Consider the following 22,119-nt stretch of genomic DNA (forward strand, 5'->3'; position numbering starts at 1 on the left):
GAAATAAACACATTTCTCCAGAGTCCCATGGACTTGTTTGCATTTGAAGGTAATATTCTAAGCACTTATATTGAAGGCATACTCCAAGTATGATCAAAACAGAGACAAAAATGATAAACTTCCTGAAAAGGTAGGATAAGTTTATAAAGAATGTCAAATTTGAGTTAGGTATTGAAATATGAGCAGACATTTATGGGGCAGAGAAAAAGTAGAAGGACATTTCAAGGAGCAGGACAAAGCATAAGAGAATGAAGCAGTATGGTGTGTGTTTGAATAACAGGAAGGAGCTCAGTGAAGGACTAACCAGTTATGTACATGCAGGAGAGCGTAGAAGGCTTGAAATGTAGCATGGGGCTATATTATGAAGGTTCTTGCAGCCATGCTAAGGATTAGACGATGATTATGGTTTTGGTGTATATTTTTTAATTAACTTTTTTTTAAGCATTTACTCTCAGATATGTGCATGACAAATCTAGAGTTTTAATTTGCCCAAGTCCAAGATCACTTGGGGAAAAATGTTTCCATTCTATGTGCAAAGTAATAGGCTAGGCACCAAGGGATATCCAAAAAAAAAAAAAAAAACAAAAAAAACCCCCACAGATTCACTGTGTGAGTGGCAGACAAAATAACTTTTGAAGAACCTTAGAGAACAAACTGGTCTGGCTGCAGCAGGGAAGGAATGCCATTCTGCCAGGATCTGTCTCTGCTCTGCCTACTCCGCTAGAATCCCTTTTACCCATATACTCAGTGCATCTGTATAGAGCAATCCACATTGCAGTTAGAGCCAAAAAGAAATTCTCTTCTCCCTGTTTCCTAAGATGATTAATTTTGCACATCTTTAAACTTGAGATGAGTACTTATGATTTTCTCTCCCAGGTTTTCTGAGAGGAAAAAAACAAATTACATTGTGACTTCTGGGTAGGGAAATACTGTTTTTAAAAAGCTCACTCTTATAGGGAATGTAAAGATGAAGAGAAGGGACACTTTCTCCTTTTCCTTGTAGAGTATTTTAATCTAACCATATTCTCCTTCATTGTACTCCAACACGCCATGCCAGTCCCTGACCCCAGGCTGGTCCTTTTCTCATGTTGTTCATTCTGCCTGTGGAGGGAAGAGAACCTCTCCCTCTTCACTTCCAAATGTAATCTCTCCTTCAGGCACAAGCAAGTTCTGACTCCTCCATGAGGTGTATTAGGTCATATTCTTCAGCAGCAAGCCTTTTGACAAGGATTCTCAAGCAAGTGGTTTATTAAGAACTGTTCTCAGGAAAGAACGTAGGAACTTCTCTGTTCCTGTAGGCAAAGCTGCTCCAGTAGCCCAAGGCTTGTGCTCCAAAGACAGATGCAGGTGGAAACTATTAGAAGTAAAGCACAGAGAAGCTGGAGTTTGGATCTTGACGTCTAGGAAGACTTTCAAACCAATTCACCATCTTGAGATTCCTTCATATCTGAAGAACCGACCAAAGTCCAGGAAAGAGCCTCACAGTATGAGTATCTGCCTAAGTGGGCCTGGGGGCCTATTTTACTGCTAGTGTGAGTCCTACACTATTCCTCAGAATCTATAACAGTCCTCGAGTTCCAGAGTGTGAGGTAATGCATCCATCAATCCAAGTGTAAAACCATAGGCATGGAGACTAATTTAGTCAGCTGATGATAAAGCATCAAGAGACCCTTGGTGACTCCAAAATGCAGTTTGCCAGCATGGAACTCATTCAAATGTAATAGCTCTCCCAGGTTAATGCATGGAAACTGACTCTATAAGAACATTTTAAAATGAAAACTATAGTAGAAAATTGTCAGCCATTTGAAGAGACAGTAGGCCTTTTTCTGCTTTTGTTTCTCTATTTTTCATAGATGGGTAGCAATCGAAGACATTTACATGTAGAACGAGGCCTGGGAAATTGCTTCACTAAAATGCCTTTCAGCCTAAGCTGGTAGGAACAAAGTGATGCTCAAATTTTGAATCCAAATCCGAAATGAATATGTTTCATTTATACATGTATTTCCTCTTTTATATCACTTTTACCTCTTTTTTGGAGAAAGGGGAGAAAAAAGCTTAGAGAAAAGTATGTTGCTAAAAGTGTGTTGCTAATTGCTCTTTTGTCTTCTGTCAAGATTAAAGCAGTAAAAATAACAACAATTTCCTTTTTGTGAAACAAAAAGCTGATCAGTGGCTATCTAGTCATTTGCTGTTGGCTGCAATGAAAAAGAGTAGGTCAGCATATATCCTATAGCCCAACTCCATTTACATTCCCTTCTAACCTTGTCTTCTTACCTTGACCTCTTCTGGGCCAGAGATCAGAAAGGCTGGCCTCTAAATGCATTTACAAGTTTTTCTGATTGGAATACTGAGGAAGGGCTGCTGGAACCATTAGATACCTTGGATGAAATCTGCTTAATTATTAATCATTAAACTTAAAAGACAAGGAAATCCTGCATGTAAATATCAACTCTCTATAATCTATAATTTCTTAACTTCCTCTTCATTCTGTTATTGTTATGAATTCCTGTATTTTTAAAGTTGTTTTACTTTTCTGAAAATATGAAAAGCAAAGTTGAAGTATAAAGAGCTTTAGACATCAGCTATGTTTTGCTCTGAATGCTATACAATTTGGAGTGAGTCACTTTTTTAGTTGAGAAAGGTTATAGTCTGAATAATTAGTAAAAATTCCCAGTGTTGGCATCAGGAAACACTAAGCAGCTGAAAGCATAATGAAGGTAACTAACTACCTTAGCACAAGGCAGGGGGTAGAAAACCATAACTGAGTAGGTAAGTTATCTTTTCTTAATAGAAGTCTAACATGAAATAATTATCTAAAATAAAATGGCAGTACTCCCATTTATAATATTTATTACCCCATTTATAATTTTATATCTTAATAATTACAATATTTATAATATTTACTATTAAGATCATATTAGTATTTTAATGCAATTCTAGTTTTAATATATTTGTTATTATTTTAATTACTTGGATCTCATTGCTTTTAGGGCAAATATATTTCTCATAACCACATCTCTTTAGTTATTCACATAAAGAAGCATTTATTGAGCATTCCTGCCTTCCAGGTCCAAGGTTATGCTCTCTGGGTTCAGTGATAAGAGGCAGAGTCCATCCTCTGAAGTTTTCACAGTCTAGTTGACTTTGACAGTCAGAGCTCTTAGCTACAAGCTACAGGAGTTACGCTACATGAGTTAAGCAGGAATAGAATTTCATGAAAGGACATGAAGAAGCTCAAAAAATCACCCAGAAAATAAAAGAATCAGATTCATGTCTAAATAGTCAGAGACAAAGTCCAAAATGATATCACAATAGAAGCAGTGAGGGCATCTGTGCTGCCAGCACAAGCATTAGACCCTACAGCTTGCCCTGGAAAAACACCTGGTGGCGGCTGACACTTTTGCCTCTGTCCCTGCAGCCACTCCAGACCTGATCTTAACTGCAGTTGCTGTCATCATCACCCCGAAGACCTCCTCCTAGCCTCTGCTTCTTTGCATTAATAGCGTTGGTTTAAAAGTTCCTATGGGTCTATAAACTGGTGAGCCTGAGTTAGGTGCCCAAGTCTAGGTAAGAGAGAGGCCAGGGAAGTGTTTCTGATATTTTCAGCTTCTATAGCAGAATTCTCCAAATTTAAGAAGGGTATGGGCATATAGGATAGCCATAGTGACAAATGTTCACTACAGTCCCTACTTTTGGTTACCTCCAATTAATATGTACTCTTCTTTCCTTACTTACACAGCTATTCTGATACTGTGTGTGTCTATAAAAAATGAGCTCACATGATTGATTGGCAAGGGAATGATGTCAATCTAACACAGAAGTTGTGTTGGTTCATTTGTGATTTTTCTCAGTATACAAATGTTTTGTGACATTAGGTAACAACTAGTGAATGCTTACACAGCTAAACACAGTAAGCTGAGGAGGAGCACAGTACTGTATACGGTGCCCATTCATGCTCTTCTTCCTCCTTGATTTTGGGCATGTGCTCTGCTCAACAAGCTCATTGTGTGATTCTCTCCAATCTTTGTGTATTTCGCTTCTATCTCCATAGAATAGTAGCCTCAAATCTTTCTTTATATACAACCCACTTAATAATAAAATTCAAGATATTCCATAGTATTTATTAGGTATTTAAACATCTTTTAAAAACTGGACTAGAATAGTTATTGTATTTGTACTGGACTAGAATAGTTATTGTATTTGTTATTGCTCTAGTTACAAAATTGCATGAGTTTTGAGTGTTTGTCTCAATCTACTGTTTCTGATAAGCCCCTGTAATTATTTGAAAATGATTTTCTAGGAGATGAGGTTTCCAGGAACATGTAGACCATTTACAGGATAAGCACTTAAACTTGAAAAAATAGTCCCTTTATTAATGTGATGCAAAAATCTTTTATAATTCCACAAGCGCTCTTACCTCCTCCCCAAGAGGGATAAAACTCACAATTTTTTGTGCTAGTAAAATTTCCTTTAGTTCAGTCACGTGGCCCACTGTAATGTATGGGCTAGATTGGAAGCTTCACCACCACTTAGCATACCTAAACAAGATAGTGGGGAAAGGGAGATTTAAAAAGAAAGAAGAAAATAAGTTAAAATTTATAATTGCATAAAACACAGAACAGAAAAATAAGTATGGGTAAGAGCTATAGCTTTTACCTTTGAAGCTGGTTTAGAGGCAATGATTGGCCATGATTATTCTGTTTTATTAACAATTCTGTTTGCCTTTTGATCTCAGCCACCACCTCTTGGTTAGGGTTCTCTGACTAAGGTGCTATCACTGAAGGATCTGGGAGCTTTATGGTACTGCAGTACAGATTTGCTATTATCTTCCATTAAATCTTACCACTGGAAAGAGAATTATGGGACATTCTACAGGTCCTATCCATTCTCCCTCCTTTCGCATTTTGTAGCAGCAAACCAAGATAAGTGCTCCATTTGCTGATGAAAAACTCCCTTCATTAGAGATTGAGAACTCTAAACCAATGTCACAGAGCAAGAGAAGCAAACATTTTCAAGCGGATCCTTAGACCCTAGGTTTAATACAATCAGGAGGTTCGCCCACTAACAATCTTTGTTTTCAAGACCCATATGTTTGTTTGGGTGATGGGAAAATTAGCATTATATCTTGGGCAACAGTTCAGAGAATTTGCTGCTGGTGCAGTGCCTGAATCTTTAGTAGGCCATCACATCATTTTACATGTCCAGCAGTTTTTAAAGAATGTGGCTCTAAGTCCATTGTCTTTGCCTCTCTTCCTATAAAGTGAGTACTCTTTAGTTAGAAACATGTTTGTAGTGCACTGTGATGTTTTTAATAAGGCATTCTGTGATTCCTAAGATGGTGATGCTGATATAAGCATGGTGAGCAGAAAATGCAAAACCATCGCCAGCTAAAAATATCCGATTACCATTTCTTCCATGATGGTAAGGATCCAGTATAATTAAAGTTCAACTGGATGGCTGGTTCCCCTGAGATACTATCCCAAGTTAGGAGGCAGTGTCACTCAATGTTGGTTCCTGTTGCTTATTGACTAATTACTCATCAATGGATATAAATAGGTCAGCTTTGGAGAGTTGTGGTCCATAATGGTGAGTTTCTACAAAATCTTCATCCTTGACACCAAGGTTACATTGTTTTTGAGACTATCGAGCAAGGGTTGGGGTGACTATGGAAAGAGGTTTGCCAACATTCATTGACAAAGAGAGTCATCTTTGTCATCTTTTCAGTCATTACTGAAAAGCTTCCTTCCTAAGGAATATTTTTGATAATATTCACCCTCAAAACAAGGTTCTCCTGTTTTGAGCCTATTCCAAGAGGTCTATCCATGCTTCATCAAACCTCTTTGACACCAATATTCCAATTTTGTTATCTAAGGATAAAGAGACTCATTCAGGTCATATTTCCTTCAAAGAAAAGTAAATAATCAGATACATAACTTAAAGTTCTGACTTAGGAGGATCTTTTAATCCTTTAAGGAAGGATTAGTTGCCTCCTCTGTGATTAGGCTCCAGCAGTCAGCTCCCACAGAGTGCATCAGTTGCAAAAGCTACCTTGCCCAAGGGCATAACTTTCCCAAGGCACTACCTATCCAATGACTGACTGAGGTAGAAGTGTAAGTGCCTGGCCATTTGAAATCTGCAGGACAATGCTGATGAATATGCTCCAGAGTTCTCCATGAGGTTGACCAGGTTTGTTGGTCCACCAACACCCTCCAACTTCTTCCTCTGATCAATGCTGCTTTTCCACTGTTCCTTTCTCAGGTGTTGATTCCAAATAAATGTTCTCCATTTCAAACTCCATTTCAGTATCTATTCCTCAAGAACCTAACCTGTGATACCATGTATAAATCAGGATGGCATGTTTTCCTTCTCAGGCAACGAGTCTAGAAACTGATCCATAGGTAGAGGTTGAAGGATGTTTCAATATGTGGAAAGATTAGTTGCACTGAAATGAAAACTTCATGCTCATGTAAAATAATTGTGCTTTCAGGACTTGCTTACGCCAGAACTTCTAGGTACCACTGCAACCTGATGATGCAGTGATTAAAAGCCTGCCTGATTTTATGGCTAGTGTATTATATAAAAATCAGTTTACAATGAATTATTCAGATCATACTGTCACTAGTTAATACATGATCATGTGTTTAGTTACAAGAGTAACAGCTAACTCTAAAGAGTCTACTCCCTTTCCCAAATAAGTGTGGCTTCATTCTCAAATCCTGAGGACCCTTCCTGAAATTTTATTTTCGGGGAAACTTGCTCTAGGCACATTTAAATCTTCCAAAGACACCATGAGCACAGTTAAACTGCATCATTACAGAGCTCTGATTTCCATCAAGTCTTATAAAGTGAAGCACTTTCTAAATATTGAAAAAGAGCTTAGATACAGGTAGCAAATGACTACTACTAGACATTCTAACTATTGCATTTTGGAAAAGTATGATAGGCTTTGTAGTAGAGGAAAACATATTGGGTTAAAGATGTTCATGGTGGTGATGGTAACTCATTTAAGTTACCCTGGGTTGCAGGATGATTAAAGTAAGGATCCCTGAAGGCAGAGACATCTGGGATGGGATTTGAGCAATAAGCCTGAATTAAGGGGAAAAAAGACCCAAAAAACACAGAAACCAAAAAACAATGGCATTCTTAGCCAAGGGATCAGCATTTACCAAAGCAGTAAGGTGCAAGAGTACAAGACATATTCATAGTACTACAAGTTTTGAAATCAACCTTGTATCTCATCTAATTTTCAGGATCTCCGGTCTACTGGGAAAATGCAAACTGTGAAGATATATATTATTTATATTAGTGGGAGAGACTCCAGAAAAATTTCCAAGGAGTACAAACAAATATTTTTAACCTCTCCTACTCATTGTATATAGAGAGATTTGTGGCAGTATTGTACAAATTTTGTAAAGGAGAAAAAGAAATTGGAAGGACTCTTTCCTCTTTGTCCTCTTTCAGTTCTTGGGATATGCCCTGGAAGGAGGTTTATGCATGCACATACCACCATACAGTATATCCTAGTGGTTAATAGTGTAGGCTCTGAATTCAGAGCTCCATAAGTTATTGGCTATGAAACCCTGAGCAAGTTACTTAACCTTTCCAAACTTCAATTTCCTTGTATGTAAAATGGAGAGAATATGTCTCTAACTAATGAAGTTATTGCAAGGAGGATTAAGTGAGGTGAGAGCAATAAAGTGCTCAATGAAGTGCTGGGTTATGAAAAATGCTCCCAAATTAGCTATTTTTCATTATTATTACTTCAAATATTTGTATGATACCCTCCAAATATCAGAGTCTTTAGATAAGCGTAATAGAATGGTGGGCTTCTTTTGGTTCTCTTTGTAGTCTCTGTACTACGATCTTGATTTTCTGACTTCTTTCCCATGATTCAGGATGGCTACAGACCAAGTTTTAAGTTCTTGCTCATGATATGGAGATAATAGGAAATCTATTCTCTAATGCCATCATATTATTACATTTATGTATATACTTAATATTGCCAAATCCTGAATGAAAGTGAATGTTCTTGGCAGAGAACAACCTTTGAAAATTAAAGAATTTGAATTCCAGTTAGCTTTATTGCAAAAATAATCACTGGAAATGCAAGTAATTAATTTATATTACTGTCAGGGATACCAGGAATATTTGTGGTAACTGGATGCAATAGATATTTGTCCTATATAATCTATACTTTATGTTTTTTTACTAATAATCAGGAAGAATGCCATATGTTAAAAAAAAAGGATAAAAATTTCTTCTATCTTGTACCTCATGCCATATTTTCCAAAGTGGATTTTGAAAACTACTAGTTCTTGAAGATCATAAATAGTTCTTATATGAAAATGGGCTCAAAGAGGTTCAAGGAATATATGATTTGTTGAGATATAATTGACATATGATATCGTATAAACTTAAGGTGTATAATGTGATAATTTGATGCATGATTGTATTTTGAAATGATTACCACAATAAGATTAGTTAACACATCCAACACCTCACATAATTACGTGTGTGTGTGTGTGTGTGTGTTGAAAGCATGTAGGATCTACTCTCTTGGCAATTTTCAAGTATACAATATAGTACTGTTACCTATAGTTATCATGCTGTAAATGAAATCCCCAGAACCTATTCATCTTATAACTGGAATTTTGTACCCTTTGACCAACATCTTCTTATTTCTCCCACTCTTCCAGCCCCTGGTGACCACCAGTATACTGTTTCTATGGGTTCAGCTTGTTTATATTTCACCGATAAGTGAGAAAGGCCAGTATTTCTCTTTCTTTGTCCTAGTTATTTCACTTAGCACTCAAGGTCCATTCATGTTGTCACAAATGGGAAGATCTCCTTCTTTTTTGCTGCATAATATTCTATTATATATGTAACTTTTTAATTCATTCATCTGCCAATGGACACTTAGGCTGTTTCTATGTCTTGGCTATTGTAAATAATAATGCAATGAAAACAGGGGCTGCACATATATCTTTGAGAGAGTGATTTCATTTCTTTCAGCTACATACTCAGAAGTAGGGTTGCTGGATCCAATGGTAATTTTATTTTTAAAGCTTTTGAAGAACCTCCATAATGTTTTCTATAATGACTGTACCAATTTACATTCCCACCAACGTATACAGGGGTTTCCTTTTTCTACCTTGCCAACATGTATCTCTAGTCTCTTGGTAATAGCCATTTTAATAGGTGAGAGATGTTATCTCATTGTGGTTTTGATTTGATTTTGATGACTAGTGGTAATGAACATCTTTATGTACCTGTTGACAGGTTTTAACAAATGTTTGTGTTTTTTTTTAAGATTTTATCCATTTAGTCATGAGAGACACACAGAGAGAGGAAGAGATATAGGCAGAGGGAGAAGCAGGCTCCTGGCAGGGATCCCAATGTGGAACTTGATCCCAGGACCCCAGGATCACCACCTGAGCCAAAGGCAGACACTCAACCACTGAGCCACCTAGGTGCCCCTGGTTTTAGCAAAATTAAACAGGATTCCCTACTATAAGACCTCTCAGAAATTTTACTGTGTACTTACAAATTGTAGATTTCTAAGAGGGGCTAGAACAGCGTTATCCAAAGGAAATATAATGAGACCCACAGATGTATTCTTTAATTTTCCAGAAGTCACATTAGAATGAAAGAGGTAAAATTAGTTTTAATCACATATTTTCTTAATCCAACATATCCAAAATGATATCATTTAAACATACAACCTATATAAAATTATTAATGAGATATTCTACACTATTCTCTCCCCCCATATGTGTTTGAAATCCAGTGTGTATTTTCAGCTTGTAGCACATCACAATTTAGACTAGCTACATTTCAAGAGCTCAACAGACTTGTATAGTGAGTGGCTACCACATTTGATAGTACAGGGCTGGACTATGCAGTACTTCTCAAACTTGCTTTTCTATGGCTTAGTTTTCATGGAACATGTGGAGGGAATGTATTTCATGAAATACATTTTGAGAAAAACTCATTGATGGAGGAGACTAATGGAGATATCACCAGATGCAAGATATGAGTGAGGAGAGGGAAAATGTCATCAAGCTATGAGATTTGAGCAAACGTGAAGCTTGTGTGGCTATTCTTAATATTAACTTAGCATAACACAGGTATCACAGCTTGATGTGTTGACCTATACGTAGAAGTAGACAGACATTGCACTGGATTGCCATGTTGAGCAGGTGGAATGAAAATGAGAATGTAACATATCAGCAAATGTAAGGGGGTAAGTAATGATCAGAGCAAAAGCCCGAAGAGCACGCCAAGTACAGTGTTGGAGGTGAGATCCTAGTATCCAAACAGAAGGTCTCAAGTACAGAGGCTCTTAGGAGGAATAGTGATTCTCTCTAAATTTAGTTATTTTTCCAATTAAAAGCAATTCTAGGAAAGAAAGTATTAAACTCTCAGAATTCCTTATACATTCATTCTAAGTCACTCCTTGACAATTTAGGTGAAATCCAGTAGGGATGTGGAGTTTTTCATCTCAAACAAGGCTTGGCTTGAACCCATAAGGATTTAGTTTTTCCATCTTGAAGGATCATAGCTCCATTTGTTTCTACCCTACCATACAGTGGCTCAATGACTGCCTTGGCATTAAATTAATCCCTTCTTGTCCAAACTAGTTCATTATTACCTTCCCAAACACCTAGATTACTCATAGAGTTTTAGGGCCAAAGAGGATCTATGCTCAAAGACTGAAATAGGTTTAAGCACTGTACACATTTCCATCCCAAACAGGGATTACAAGATAACCTTATTTAGGAACCAGCCCAGAGTCTTTCTCATATTGAAAACAGGCTCTAGCAAGGCAAAAGAAAACAAAATCCTTTTCATGACATCTGCTCAGGGGGTCTTGAGTTAAACCTAAAGAGGAGATGAAGGAGGGGCAAGGTGAGGAAAGATGTAATTTGTATAATTGTAGTGCTATGGATGGGAACACCAATACTGGCAGATTTAATTATTCCTTTCATCTTGCCTTATTTCACTCTTTAAGATCAATATGCTTGTTCTCTTCTTAAGCAGCAACGATTTCCACAATCTAAACATAAATTTAATCATGTGCTGCCATCCCAGTGTTTATAGACTCTGTCAAAGACATAGACCATTATAATTATTTTCTCAATCATTTGCCACAAGAGAAACACTTCAGGCAATACTAAAACTTAACTTAATCACTAGAAACAACGATAAGTTCAACAAATGGATCTTATTAGATGGCCATTTAAAAAAAGGAGTAAAGCTCATTTTCCAATACTTTAATTTTCCGTTACATTTCAAATTTTGTTTACATACAGACATTGAACTATTGCCATATTTTATATTAACCATAAATGGAACAGTATCATGAAAATTGTCATTAAAACTGATTCCTAATGCAGCATATGCAAATTTCTAAGTCATAAATCATTGGAGGTAGTTTATGTACTTCCACCCTAAAAAGGAACTGTAGGTAGGGATGGCTAAAAGGAAATAATTTCATTAGAAGAGAAAGCACTTATCCAGAAAAAGTGGCCACTCAAGTGACCTCCAAAACTTTCAGATCCAAGAGATTCTAGATTCATACAAAGTACACAAACATTTGTAGAAATGTGAAAAAAGCCAATGTTGTTTTAACTGTGAGTACATAATCCAGCAATGCCAGAGACAGACCTCAGCGTACTTCTGTTTTACAATGTGATTTTCAGCTAAATATGAGGAAACTCAGATAAGTATAAAAATAAGAGGGTGATAATCAATTTTATTAAGATCAGTAACACCACATCAATATGGGAAATTAGAAGTATGTATGTGTGTGTGAATGAATATATGTATGAGCATATGTGTGTGCCTATGCGTTTCTATGTATGTGTTAGATGCGAGGCTGTATGTGTATGTATGTGCATTTTCAAGTGTGCTCTTATTTATTATAAATGAAATAGATAAATATATATTTTCTGAAAAAAAGGCAACCTGCTTAAATATTTTTTAAGGACAAAAGGGGGATCTGTTATCACATCAAACATTTTTTTTGAAAAAATAGGAATTTAACAGGGGTGTCTGGGTGGCTCAGTCAGTTAAGTGAACAACTCTTAGTTTCAGTTCAGGTCGTGATCTCACGGGTTATGAGACTGAGCCCTGCGTGGGGTTTCTGGCTCAGTGGGGAGTCTGCTTGAGATTCTATCCCTCTGCTCCTCCCCCTCCTCACTCTCACTCTCTCATTCTTGAAAATAAATAAATAAGAATTTAACAAAGCATAGAAATTCATGACAAAATTGAGTAAAATTCTCTCATTTTTTTAAAGTAGCAAGAAGAGATTTCTAATTATAATAACTAGAAGAAATTCTACAGAGTGCATTTTATTATTTTGTTAATTTTTTAAATCATGATTTATTTATTTATTTAACAGATTTTATCCATTTATTTACGAGAGACAGAGAGAGAGGCAGAGACATAGGCAGAGGGAGAAGCAGGCTCCTCACTGGGAGCCTGATGCAGGACATGATCCTAGGACCCCGGGATCACCACCTGAGCCAAAGGCAGACTCTCAACCACTGAGATACCCAGGCACTCCCAATTATGATCTATTTAAAGCTCACAAAATGTCTGGAGAAAATAAAACAAGCGCCTTGAACTACCACCAGTTAGTTAAATCTATCATCTGGCTATATCAACTTAAAAAAAAATAATGTTACTTTAAGTAAAGGTTCTGTGGACTCTCTTACAAACTCATTTCCATTCTTGGAAGTAACTACTCCTCCTCCCCCCCCCCAAAGTAACCACTATCCTGAAGACTTATAACCTTTCTATTCATTATTTTATACTTTTACTATTTAATCATGTTAAGCATATAACATATTATCTGTACACTTTTATACTTTATGGAAATAATATCCTATTGTAAATGTCATTCCATATTTATCTTTCTTTGCTTAAGATATGTTTTTGAGATTTACTTACATTGATACATATTTATATTGATAGCTCTAGTGAATTCATTTTAACAGCTAGGTAGGGTTCACTGTAAAAGTATAAAACATTATTTTTGTCCATTCCCAAATTGATAGGCATTTAAGTTATTTGTAAATATGTTGTTCTTCTACTCCATCAGATAATGATTATTCCTGTACATGTTCCCTTGAGCACATTTGCAAGAAATATGCTCCGGAACCTGAAGAGAGTTAGGATTGTTGAATTTCTGGGAAGAGTATCTTTGACCTTCGGAGATCATCAAATTGCTTTCCATTGTGTTCATATAATTTAAATCATGGTATATGAAACTTCATGTTATCCCACATCCTCACCAAAACTTGTTATCAGGTTTTTAAATTTTGTCAATGTGAAAGATGTGAAGTGGTAACTCAATTTTTTGTTTTAATTTGCACTTTGCTGATTGCCAATAAGCCCGTTGTGATATGAGTTCCAAATATTTTTTTCAGCTTATCATATGTTCTTTTTATGCTTTGGTGACAGTGTCTCTCTAATCTTTTTTTCTCTCCAATCTTTTCTTCTCATTAATTTTTGCTGTTCTATTTGTAACTTTGCTATTTTATTTATGTTTAACCCTTTTCCCTATTTTTTTCAGTTTCTTTTTTTTTCCTTTTTTTTTTTTAGATTTTATTTATTCATTTATTTATGATAGACATAGAGAGAAAGAGAGAGAGGCAGAGACACAGGCATAGGGAGAAGCAGGCCCCATGCCGGGAGCCCGCGCGGGACTCGATCCCCGACTCCAGGATGGCGCCCTGGGCCGAAAGCAGGCACTAAGCCGCTGAGCCATCCAGCGATCCCTATTTTCTCCAGTTTCTTTTTTTTTTTTTTTTTATTTATTTATGATAGTCACACAGAATGAGAGAGAGAGAGTCAGAGACACAGGCAGAGGGAGAAGCAGGCTCCATGCACCGGGAGCCCGATTCTCCAGTTTCTTTTTTTTTTTTTTTTTGATTCTCCAGTTTCTTAATGTGATTTCTGAACTCAGTTTTTCCAGGCTTCCTTTATTTTTTCTTTCTTAAATATGCATTTAAGGCTTTGCTCTCTTTGGTCATCAAAACTTTCCCCTGGAGGCAATGATTCATCCAATGCCGTAATTTAAACAGTGGGGTTTTGGGAATAACAGGCTAAAGTATGTAACACGTTTTTTTTTTTTTTTTTTTAAACAAGGGGACTCTTTTGGGTTCCTTATAGCCACATAATATGGTTGGCTACCTATACTGCTGAGATGGTGGAAGCAGGTTTTGTATACCTAGGACAAAGCTAATGGATCTTAAGCGGGCCTGCCTCGTAATAGTAAACAAGTGCTTTTTCCAATTAAAAAGCTTCAGTTCTGCTCCCTTTAAGTTGTCTTACAAATAAAGAAGTTAAAATTCTGTTTAATAAGGAGATCATTGAGCCCTAGTCAGTAGAATAACTTCTAGAAAGTGTGTGATAAGGGAGTTATCCTTAGATAACTTATTCTAGTATCTTCTAATTATGCTTCTCAAGACATATTATTGTCCTTGGAGAGCCCTCAAATACCTTTACTAGAATTCTCTTTTTGTGTGTGTGAAAAGTCAAAATGGTTTAAAATATATATAAGTATGTATATGTAACACTTCCCTCTTAAAACAAATGACTTAGTGGCAAGGATTTGCAAGCTAGTTCTATGGAGAGGAAGCCAGGCCTTTCCACTGACTAAACTTCATTTTTATTCTAACTATAATGTTGAAACCTGATGGTTATCCATAAGATCATTTATCTTGTACTTATGAGGTACTGATTTTATTTTTTTAGTAAGTTTTAGGCATTTTTTTTGTCTTTTAAAGATATTTTAAGATCTCAAATCTTTACCCAGTAGCCCATTAGAAAGCTTCCCCACGTCCTTGCAAATATGACAGTCATGTATTACAGCCTCTTTTAGAGTACTGTCTTTGCAGACATTCATTTCAATTCCATTTAGATTGGTTTCCATAATTGTAGCTTCATGGGTTTCAAATCATTTTAATCTTTGGCATCTCTATCTATCATTGTGTTACGGAAAATATGAAAAAATGTCTTTATTATGAGTAGGACACCACTAAATTTTAAAAAAATCTATATACATGGATAACAGAGAATAAATCCATCCATTCTGTGGACCCCATATGCAATTTCTAAAGAAGAGATTATGAATCTAGAACCAAAATTCCTCCTGAAAGAAGGAAATATTTTGCCTTTTATAGTCTTTTATTACGTCTTTTTTAAAGAACCTGGATGCATACATTTCATAAATGATGGTTTCTAGGATCAACCATGTGAATGGCCAATTTTCATCATTAAATGTTTTAATGGTCATCTTTTACTGTAGAAGCCATTTTCCCCCTAAAAGGCTATAAATTGTGAATTTTATAAATTTATGCTAATATTGAAGATCAGTCTATGGTTGTGCTCTTAAGTGTTTAAAGATTGGCGTTATGGGGGCAGCCTGGGTGGCTCAGCGGTTTAGCGCCTGCCTTTAGCCCCAGGCCTGATCCTGGAGACCTGGGATCGAGTCTGACGTCGGGCTCCCTGCATGGAGCCTGCTTCTCTCTCTGCCTGTGTCTCTGCCTCTCTCTCTCTCTCTCTGTGTCTGTCTCTCCTGAATAAATAAATAAAATCTTAAAAAAATATATTGGCTTTATGGAAGAAAAAAATCCATTTTTTGCATTTGCTGATTCTATAGTGTAATACTCCTTCCAGGGCTCTTTTCCAACTACCAGTGTGATGTCAATAAACAGGAAATTGGAAAAAGAGTCACAGCAGTGCACCATTATATGTATTTCCACCGTACAGATTGATTAGATGTAGATAACCTCAAGAACATAGTTAATATTAATTAGGAAGTGACGACTTTTCAGTCGTATATTACCTGTTTTTAATATAATTTAATTACTTATAGGTTTATATAACTATTTGTTAATTAATGGCTGCCTTTAACAATCAACTTAGTGATTGGCTCTCATGAGCCAATATGAGTGTCTGCAGAGCATCACTAATTAGGTCTTTTTGTATCTCTTTGGTTTTACTACTTGACTTTATAAACAGTTTCTAAGTGAATCCTAATAGTTCACTTTCAGAGAAAGGATTCTTTTATCTGGTAAATAAGTTTCTTATTTCTTTTGGGAAAATAGATATAAAATTTTTGTGCCACTGTTCCATTAATTTCTGGTCAATTTATGATATATTTTCATTAGAAATTAATTAATTATAATTTTACTAGTATTTAAAGAGAAAATTTTTTTTCTGTGGCTATATTTATATTATTATTAAATCTTTGCTTGAAGCAAGCAAATTTTATAATTAAAAAGAAATTAAAATTGAGATATTTTCATTGATCAAATTTACTTCATTTTTGTAAAGTTGTTAAAATAGTTTAATTATCTATTTTTGGATTTTGTTTTTTTTTTTTAATTTTTTTTCATTTTGGATTTTGAAAGGAAAATAATATAGAATAAAAAATAATGGTTTAGAAATCAAACCATCTTGAATTCAAATCCTGGCTCTATTATTCACTAGCTGTGTGTACTTGAACAATTTAGTTCATTCCCTAAGTTTCCTTTCCTTCAAATGGACATAATAACACCTACTTTTGAGATCCTGTAGGTAAGATCGATAAATCTATGCCTTTGAAACATTTGATCTCTGAACAAATGTTGAGAGAGCTTACTTACCAGCCTTTCCCTCTCTCTCTGAAATTCTCCACTTAATTTTGGATTTATTTACTTTCAAACGAAAAAGGTATTATAAGTACACAGTTAAATAAGAGTATAAAACAAAAATAAGTGTCCCTCCTGTCCCAAACCCCCAGTCTTCCTCTCCAGAGGTACATCTTTCTACTAAATTCTTCCAATTTCTTATTCTCTTTACAGAAATAATCGATGCACACTCCTACACATCTATGTATATATATATGAGTATTTGGCATCTTAGTTTTTTAATAACAATATGTCTTAGTATTTGTCCCATTAAAGTGAACACAGAGCTGCCTCATTGTTTTGCCTGGATGCATAGGGATGTGCCAGCATTTCTTTGACCAGTCTCTTGATGATAAAAATTTAGGTTTACAGTGTTTTTGTTTTTTTTTTTTTTAAGAAAACATTCCTATAGTAAGTATCTTTGTACATACAACATATTACATAAGTATAGTAATACTAATGCAACAACTTCATAGAAGGAAAATTATTGAGTCAAAAATTTCTTCATTTATACTCTTGTACAGTTACTGTGAGAATTTAATGGGGTAATTCAGATAAAGCGCTTAATATAAGGACCAGTATGTAGTAAGCACTCTGTAAACATTGTGTATTATTAGTAGGGTACTTAGGGGTCCCAATTTCTTCAGGCAAAGCAGGACCAGCAGCTCAGAGCAGCTCTCCAACAAAGAGAGGCAGGTGCTGGCTGCCTAAGGAGGAGCCTGAACACTACAATGGTGGGTATACATGAGAAGAGAAAAGGGATCAGAGGGGGAATGAGCAAAGGGCTGATAATACCTGCTCCAAAAGCATTCATTACATTATTTCATTTTCCTTAAAGAGCAACATGAATGTCATTGGAAATGGTCTTACTGAACATAATAGGTTTTTGGCTTAAATTGTAGATGATTTAGCCAAATGATCATTTTCATTCTGCAAGATATAAAACAACCAGTATGACTTAATTTTTCACTTTTTGGTTGAACACTTTAGGAAGTTTTAAACATTTTTGCATAAGCATTTAAGGCAAAAGAAGTTTAGGCCTTACTACTTAATTCAGTAATATTTATTACTGAAATCAGAACATTAAACTACCTTCTATGATGAGAAAGTCAACAGACTGGAAATTGGCTTATCATCTCCAATATCAGGCATCTACGCCTTTGGCATTAGAGCTGATGTATCAACTCTGCTATGAGGTTCATGCCAAAGCAGAGGACTCACAAATCCCACTTTTTAATTGGATTTTTTCCCCTTTCTGTAACAAATAACTCTCTATCTCTATATTAGGAAAAATGCTTTCTCCCTGTTGAGTGCTTAAAGGTTCAGCATTCAAGAAAGGAGGCAGATTTATTCTGCCTTTTTATTTTCACATATTGGATTGCTTTGTTAGTATTTACTGAGTATTCAAACTGTGAAAGGTTCTGAAAACTTAGATATCTTGTTTCTTGTCCCTGTAACTAATCATGAGAGTAAAAGAAACCATTAGAACTAATTAGATATTTATTTATATTCAAAGGAAGGACAACGGCGTACCCTTTATTCTCCAGAAAAAAAAAATCAAGGTATTTAACCTCCTTATTCACCATAATGTCCATGCTGAAGCCCGGCAGTTACTCTGTGAGACTAGCTTGGAGCTGTGCGTCTTTCTGGTTGCTTTGCCATGATCTACATAAAATGTCTTGTCCTACCTACTTTTAGGGAGGCTTATCTCAATGTTAGATCCTATTTATGGTGCTGGCTGCTGAGCTGCTTTCTGCTACTAGGCTGTTTAAAACTTGTTGTAAATAGATACTGTTTCTAAGAACCTGAGTGCTTGTCAGTTAACAACAATGAAAATGGGAAGAGAGACCAGAAGGCATGAGGAGTTTGAGAAGGAGAGGGGGCTCATCCATGTGAGAGGCAGTCCTGACCTGCACTGATCTGTTGCTTCCATTTTTACCCATCTCCCACTTCTCCTAAATCCCCCTTCTGCCTCCCATGGCCCCCATTCCCACAACCATGACCCAATATTATGAACAAAATATTTGGGTTCCTCCCCAAATTCATACCTTGAAACCCTCCCCAACAATGTGATTGTATTAGAAGGGCCTTTGGGAAATGATTAGGATTAGTTGAGGTCATGAGGGTGGCGCCTTCACATTTGGGATTAGTGCTTTCCTAAGAGTCACACCATGTTGTGAGGTTACAATGAAAAGTAGCCAGTTGGCAAGCAGAATGAGGGTCCTCACCAGAGCTTAACTCTGCTGCAAAACTGATCTCCTATTTCTAGTCTTCTGACTGTTAGAAATAAAGTTCTGGTGTTTATAAACCACTCAGGCTATGGTATTTTGTTATAGCAGCCCAAACAGACTAAGACACCAAAAGAATTTCTTTCATCAGAACCGATGTTATTTACACGAAAATGTAAATAATTCATAGCCCAAGGATCTTAACCCTTCAAAGAAACATGTGTGTTCTCAAAGATGTGTTTGCTAATGCTTTTCCAGCTGCAATATTATGCGAGCATATTTTAGACTCAACTCTCTGCTACTTCCTTTCTACTCTGCAGAACACTGCTGCTTGTTTTTCTCTAAAAATCTATTTAGAAGATAAAAAAGAGCTATCTCCTAGGGCATCACCACACTTTGGCATCGATTCGTTTGTCCCTGTAGTTTTGTGAGGATGAGGGAGCAAGGAACCAGGTTCTCATTAAACCTTCCTCCTTTGCCTGCAAACATGGCTGGTAGACCTTTCAGCTATAGGTTTTTATCTGTGTATTCCTCAACAAATTTCTAGAATGAGTGGCCTCTACTCCTTCCTCCACCCCATCACCTTACTCATTCCTCAGCCTTGCTCTCTGGCCTCTGTTCCCATCACTCAAGTCTCCAGCATAGACCAATTAATTGCACTGACTTGCTTAGTCAACTCATACATTTCAGATTTTTGGCTCGGCAACCCACTATGTTTTGACCTCTGTTCCCCCTTTCCAGTGAAACTGCTCTTTCCTGAGACACCCATCACTCCCTTCTATGATATCCAATAATGCTTTCTCAGTTGACTTCTTTGCAGTGTTTCTTTTTTTTAAAGATTTATTTATTTATGATATATATATATAGAGAGAGAGAGAGAGAGAGAGAGAGAGTGAGAGAGAGGCAGAGACACAGGAGGAGGGAGAAGCAGGCTCCATGCCGGGAGCCCGACGTGGGACTCGATCCCAGGACTCCAGGATCGCGCCCTGGGCCAAAGGCAGGCGCCAAACCACTGAACCACACAGGGATCCCCTTCGCAGTGTTTCATTTGGTCTTCAGTATAGCTGACCTCTTACAGTTGATGCACTCTTCCCTTGTTTTCTAAAACACAGATCTTTTCTGAGTTTTCTTCCTACTTCTATGGCAAATGTTTCTCAGCCTTCACTGTTGTTCCTTCTCTCACCTATCTCTTAAATATTGATATTATTCAGGAACCTGTTTTAGGCCCTTTTGTGTTTTTCACTTAGTGTATGGTAGTACTAACTGCCTTGTGGCCAAGAATAATCTGGATATTTTTCTTGCCTCTTCTCTTCCACTCCTCTATCCCATCAAACCATTCAATAAATCTTCTACCTCTACCTTTGGAATCAATTTGCAGTTCTCAACCCACATGGATACTGTTTAGGATGAGGTCTTCTGAATCTCACTGCCCTGTTTTCTCCTTTTTTCTCTATTACCACATGACTACCTAAGTGATATTTACAAAAATTAAAACCTGATAGTTCCTCAACTTAAAATCCATCAGCTGCTTCCTATGACTCTCTGGATACTCATAGGAAGTTAATGTGACCCTCACACCCAAAATAATTGGCCTTATTTTTCCAGCCTCCTCTCTTGCTCTTCTCCGTCTTGTGTTTCTGCTCTCGTGTACCTTGTTCTCACTCCAAGTTGGACTTTCCTGTTGCATGGAAATGCTTATCTTAATTCCCTGCCCCCAATATCCTGTCACTTAGAGGTCACTTTCTGCTAAGATTTTACCCTGACCCCCAAAGTCTAGGTAAAGTGTTTTGGAACTTTTCTGGGTGCCATAGCATCCTTTGCTTCTTTACCTTCCCTTTAACAGCTCTCATTTGAAGAGGATTTGTGCATTTACCTGTCTTTTCCTCACTGGACTGTAGACTCTGTGATATCAGAAGCCATTGACCTTGTTTATTTCTGAAACCCCAATGCCTCATACAGTGCCTGGCATACATCAGGTTCCTCATAACAATTAGCTAAATCAATGACTGCCAATTCTGTATTAAACCTGGCCTATTTCCTATAATTTAGCTGCCTACTGAGAATTTCTAACTCAGTTTCCAGCTACTACCTTCATTTCAATACACCTCAAATTGAACTCCACTTCCTTCAAAACTCTAGACTTTTTTTCTTTCCATGGCAACACTATTATTATTCCAGTCCCTTGGGCTCAAAACCCTGGCATCATCTCTGACTCCTCTCTTTCCTTTGCCAGCCACATCAGTGAGTTGTCAAGCCTGTGGATTCTACTTTTTCAAAGTCTCTCCAATCTCTCTCTTTTACTATTCCCACTTCCACAATCCTTATATAAAAGATCTGTTACATTTTGACTAGAAGACTAAAATAGATAGTCTCATGGGTTTGTCTCTAATCTCCTTCCAACCTATCCCATTATTAGATTAATTTCTGTAAAGTGTAGTTCCAATTATATCCCTTCCTTGTTCACAATCTTTAAAGATTCCCTATTCTCTATTTAGTTAAAAACCTAACTCAGCCTAACATTTAAGGCGTTCATCAGTATGGCCCTAATCTGGCTTTTCATCCTTATTTCTTACGATTTTCCTAAAAGAATGTGATACTTCATTCAAACCACAGTATTCCATCAGTAAGTCCTATATATTTCTTCCTGGGCTCTTTTGATTACACTATCCTCCATTAGTGTCCTCCTTTCCATTCTTTTTCTTCATATGTTGGAAGCTGTCCCATGCATCAAGATTCATCTAGAGACTGCCTCCACCATAAAGCTTTTTCTAATTTCACCTGATGAAATATGATCTCTCCTACTCTTAAGTCTCCAGCAATTCTTGTTTCTCTCATATAGTATGCATCAGTAACAAAGCTGTACTCAACCTTTATTATAATCATATGACTCTATACTCTTTTTTCTCTTCCTGTAAATTTGTTGAAGGACGATGGCTTACTTATTTTTGTTATCACGCTACTTCAGCACCAGCTATTGCTCCCTTTGTATATGGTAATATATATTGAATATATATTAAGAATATATATTGAGAATATATATTGAATATAGAGAGAGAAAACTGTGCTTATTCTCTTTCTTATGTCCTCATATATATATCTGCATTTATATATATATCAGATATATATATTTCATAAGGTTTATGTTGTGATATATATATACCTGCATTTATACATATATATAAGATATATATATATTTCATAAGGTTTAT

The 22,119-nt window shown here is 36.4% G+C and overlaps 1 long non-coding RNA gene across 5 annotated transcripts in view; it reads right to left on the bottom strand.

Annotated features, from left to right (window-relative positions):
- Positions 1–22,119, bottom strand: part of LOC111093405 — a 108,721-nt gene that overhangs the window by 61,607 nt on the left and 24,995 nt on the right. For 3 of the 5 annotated variants that reach the window (XR_005381344.1, XR_005381345.1, XR_005381347.1), the window contains one exon: positions 4,418–4,538. This is a non-coding gene — a long non-coding RNA (uncharacterized LOC111093405). The remainder of the gene's footprint in view (positions 1–4,417; positions 4,539–22,119) is intronic. The other 2 variants (XR_005381346.1, XR_005381348.1) reach the window with 1 other exon arrangement.

The sequence above is a fragment of the Canis lupus genome, chromosome 30 (genome assembly GCF_011100685.1).
Source record: "Canis lupus familiaris isolate Mischka breed German Shepherd chromosome 30, alternate assembly UU_Cfam_GSD_1.0, whole genome shotgun sequence".
In the NCBI taxonomy this organism is placed as follows: Eukaryota; Metazoa; Chordata; class Mammalia; order Carnivora; family Canidae; genus Canis; species Canis lupus.